General features: G+C 36.8%; 1 long non-coding RNA gene across 1 annotated transcript in view; it reads left to right on the forward strand.

The window, feature by feature from the left end:
• LOC122804808 overlaps positions 1-1,813 on the forward strand; it is a 97,855-nt gene extending 96,042 nt beyond the window's left edge. The window contains exon 2 of the long non-coding RNA XR_006365244.1: positions 1,567-1,813. This is a non-coding gene — a long non-coding RNA (uncharacterized LOC122804808). The remainder of the gene's footprint in view (positions 1-1,566) is intronic.
• Positions 1,814-5,012: the final 3,199 nt, after the last annotated feature.

Here is a 5,012-nt window from a genome sequence, read left to right on the forward strand (position 1 = left end):
ATATATATATATATATATATGTGTGTATGTATGTATGTATCTGCTAATTTAATTTTGCTCCGGTTACTCCATGGTCAAGGATGTATCTGTAATATTTTTTCTGCCAGTTGTGGCCATGTGAATCAGAGGGGATTTGCTTTTCAATAGTGGGGTAAGCAGTTGCTTAAGATAGCTGTGCACCCTGTTCACCTGTGGAGAACATCTTCCGTCCTTGGGACCTGAAGTTCATGTCTAACAGGCTTGCTAGTCCCTTATTTGAATCCAGTAGTTTGGTGGTGGTTTGTCTTTGCCACCAAGAAGAGGTTTTACTATCACTTTCTTATCGTATTTTGGAACTGCCAGTCTTTGTCTATCCTTTCCTGAAAAATCATGCGCTTCTCCAACCAAACCATTTTACTTCCCAAAAGTTTTTTCTGAATTGGCCCCCAAAGTAGTCCTCTTCCGGTTCAATTTTTTCACTTTGGCAGAAGTTTGGGGAGAGTCCTTCATACTTTTTGTACCTCTGGCTCAAGTTTGACTTGAAGGTATGTGAGGTTTGGAAGACTGAACAGGCTGTGCTGTTCCTTTGCTGTAGAGAAAGCAGTTACCAAGCAAACCTTTTCAAAATGGTTTACAAGCTGCATAATCATTTCCCATCAAGTAATGTCACTGGCCTGTTAGAAAATGCTGTATTCAAAGGCCACTGCTTCCATTGTTTACTTTAAAAATGTGTCCAATCCAGATGAGTGTCATAGTTACTTTAATTACAAATTATAATTGTCTGAGCCGTGATTATGAGTCAAGCCTTCAGTGATATTGTCTGGGCTGAGTTTCCAGGAGCGGAGCCTCCTGTGGTACTCCGGTTCTTTGGGATGTAGCCTTCTGAATCTTTGCCTATTTTTTGCCCAGTGGCTCTGGTGGCTTTTCTGCTTGGAATTTGGCTTTCTTGCATAGCAGCTTGGGGGGAGGGGGCCCATTGTTTGATTTTAACAAATACATTTTTACTTTTTTGTGATCGAACCATCTTTGGTGGCCCATATTTCTTCCTGCCGTCCCTGTTTACTTGGACAGTATAGCCCCGGCTTTTGGGGGTTCTTTGCAAGTTGAGCAATTGTGTGTACCGAATATTTTTAGTTAGCAATATAGTTGTCTTGTCTTTATTGTGCATCTTTTTTTTAAATTAGTACGGAAATATGTTCACTCACTGGCCAAGGGTGTACTGGCAGATTGTAAGTAAGCATGCTTTTCTAGTGATTTATGATGTCACACCATGCATTTGAGTGTTGTGCACGTTTCCAGATGAGCAGTAGTTTGTCAAAAAATCAGAAATAGCAAAGTTTTAATGGAAGAAGGGGTGATGCTAATCTGAGATGTTGAAGAAGGATCCCTTTGTAGACTAACTGTTACAGTTAAGAACACATCATTTCCTTAACGTCAGCATTACATGCTCAAGAATTCTTGTTACTTTTCATTTTCTTATTTTTTTTTTATTGCTGTGTAGACTTGATAGAAAAATTTAATCCAGCAAATATCTAAGAGTAAGAAATACAATTTCTGAATTGGTGCTAATTTTTTTCCCAATTTTAGGTTGTGGGCAAAAAAGGAGAAAGCCACTGAAAAATTGTAGAGGTGCCACAGGATCATTTTCCAGAACTCGACCAAGAATCTCAGCCTAAATGCCACACTGTAGCCAGAAAGACTGTGTTCATTTAATTGGGTTTATTACATGTTACTACAGTTAAAAAATCATTGCTTCCTTTCAGCTGCAATTTCACTGATTTGTTTTATTGTATTCTTGAAATAAAACTGTAAATAAATTAGTTTTGTCAAACTACTCTTGCTGCCCATTGTTTTTGACAAATGTTTTCTTTGTTATTGGAAATGTTTAAAGTCTTTGCAACAAAGCCACAAAAAGATACTTGGTTGATAGTTCGGTTAATAAAGTGCATTAAAAGTAAAGGTGTTACTAACCAATGAAATGTTCTAGGATTTGTATGTAGGTTACATTGGCTTTAAAAGTTGCTCCCTTTGTAAGAATGCTAATTTTCTGTTGAAAACAGTAATATGAATGTTGATTAGGCCAATGTAAACTGTTTACAGTTTTTAGAGTTGTGGTTTATAACTAAACATTGACTTTTTGTAAGATCATGCTTGATAGTTTAAACATTGTTGCCAGATTACCAGCATTTCTTCACTAGGAATATGACTTGCATCCTTATCATTAAAGATCAGTATAGAAATGCCATGCTAGTACAATATTTCAGCCTAAAGTTAATGTTACGGAGAATGATTTGTATTCACTTCCAGGTAGCATTTATGTTACCTGAATGTGCATGCCAGAAACAGGAACTCTGTAAGCAACACTTGATTTTTTGCAGACCTGTCTGTAGTGATTCAGGTTGTGATGCAGTTAGGGCATTTTTTTTTTTTGTCTTCTGAACAGGATGTTAGAGGGTCATCCAGCTGTGTGCTTCTTAATATTTAAATAGTGTATAAAGGCATCTTTGGGGGTATGTATTTGTAATGTCAGGTTCATTGCATTTAGTGTTTTTTCATTAAGTTAAATGTTAGATTTTTAACAGTTTAAAAGTTTAAAACTGAGTTTACATTTCTTGTGTGAACAGTTGGTATAAGTACTACGAAATGCTTTTACTGTAATTTCTCTTATCGGTACACTTTAGTGTTACCATTGGGAACACTAATTACATTTTAACGTGCATTATTCTGAAGCACTTGTTTAAAGTACCTGATGCATACTATGGTAGGTGAAGTGTTCTGTGGGATCAGCACCTAACTCAGGTTACAGTAGTTTTATAGGTACTGCTGTTTAATTGCCAATATCATGATTTTATTTATGTGGATAAAACTTGAAGCTATTGGTTGAACTGTTGGTTAAGGATTGTAATGTTAATCAGTTTCATGTTAAATAACTTGTTCATAGTTGGTGAGATATATTTATACAAAACGCCAGAGCTAATATATTCAAATACATTAACGATTCTTGTTTAAAAAAAACATTTTTATTGAATCAGTTGCTCATGACATTAGAGTTCAGTTCACAGAGAGAAAAGCAGTTAACTTTCAGTGTTGTGATGCAACCATGCTTTTTATACACGTAGTAAGTGAACATATGAATTGGCCTTTGTACCATGTTTATCATGTCCTTTGTTTTTCCAGAAAATTATGTAAAGTGCAATAATTCTTGGATTCCCCCTGTACAGTCCACTCTTACCATCTCAATGGATTTGGTGAGCTCCTACCTTTGTGGCAGCAGAATTTGCAACACCAGCAGAAAAGCAGAATTTTCTCTGTTATGGCTGTAGGTTCCCCCCCCCCCCGCTCTACGTCCAACATATTTGTATCACAGTTCATCCAGCGAGTGCACTTTATCCCAGTACCAGTTGAAGTAGTACTGTTTGACAGGTTAGATTCTCCTTTTACTGTATATATTTGCTGTTCTGTAATTCTACCACACCACAACCAGAGGGTTTAGCATAATAGTGTTTACTTTGTATGCACAAGGTACACCAATCCTAATCTAAGGTTATTGGCTAGGCTTAAAATGGCCCTTCACGGCATTTAACCTAATATTCACTTGTGGACCTAATGAACCACCAAAATCAGTTCAGACATTCAACAAAGCATCCTGAAAGCACTTCTGGCTACAGTAATATCTTGTCTCTCACTCCATAAAAACAAAATGTGTGTAATCACTCCTGCATTACATACTTCTCCCACCTCTGCCATTTTTTCTCAAAGTCATGTGCAGTGAGTGCTGCATTACTGCTGTTCCCACTCATTTGTAAACCGATTTCGTGAACCCAAGGAGGGGTGGAATTTAAAACATAAAGAATTTTGTGTTTTTGAGTTGGTGTTGCAATTTCTCTTATGCAGTGAAAGCTAAGCTTCTTCCCCTCTTCATTTGTAAATCTGTCTTTCCTCTTCTGTAGTTAATGTTTAGTTAAATATAAATGTCAGGAGGCTACTTGAAGCTCTGTCCATTTCAAGAAACAGACTGTAGGTCATGGAAATGTGGATTGTAATTTTTCAGTTTGTTCAAGGAGAGATTGAATGAATATTTGATTTTATGATTACCGTAAAGTAAAATTGTAGGAACTCCAAAACTGCTGTCAGGAGTGATTGTAGTATTGGAAAAATAGCACAGTGGGTAATTGATAGGGGAGACTGTGTTATCTTTTAGCTGGTTTATGTTGGAAGTATTTCATCACTTGTAGATGATTTTGGCAAGACCTTATTAATACCAATATGTTTATCGGATTGCAAAAATTTCTTGTAGTTCTCCACAAAGAAATTAGCTTGTAACTTTCTTAATAAATTTTGGCTTTATTAGTGTTTGCTCGTTTTGCAGAGTTGTAGGAAGTCTTAGTCTTCCAGTTTTATGGCTTTGTTAGGATTTGCTTTCTGATCAGCCCAGGCCTTGTGTTTTGTCTTTGTTTTCTAAGACCCATTGTAATCCATGATTACTTTCTCCTTGATTTTTATGCCTTAGTGGGACTAGCCTAACACGAATGGGTATGAGTAAGTTATAAAACGAGGCTAGTGCTATAGTAGGATTTTCACAAATATAAATTGGGGATGCAAATTTTGCAGTTCAGTAGTCCATTACAACTTTCGATGATTCAGGAAGAGAACAGTTTGTAATGGCTGTGACTGTATCCTGTCACTACTGGACAGTAATTGTTAAGCGATGGTGGAAGTGCTGTAACATTTATTACCTTGTTAGGAAGGTTGGTGGTAATTGCATCTAGAGTTGAGCAGATGGCTGTAGTTACTATTGGTCTGGTTCCTTTGTTCAGTTTGTTTGAAATTTCACTGATAGTTTTCTGTTTTAGCTATCTTTTTAATGGACAGGTTTGGTCAAGGTTAAGGTCCTCTGAAGTGACCATCTTTTGACCCTTAGCTATTTCTAGTATGTTGTTGCTGTTTTGAATGCAGATTTGATTGAAAGTGGGCTGGGATATAAATGATGGCCCAAAGAGTCCTAATTTAAGGCAGTCTCCAGTTTGCAGGGT

The sequence above is a fragment of the Protopterus annectens genome, chromosome 1.part1, assembly GCF_019279795.1.
Source record: "Protopterus annectens isolate FY-2018-M chromosome 1.part1, PAN1.0, whole genome shotgun sequence".
NCBI classification, from domain to species: Eukaryota; Metazoa; Chordata; order Ceratodontiformes; family Protopteridae; genus Protopterus; species Protopterus annectens.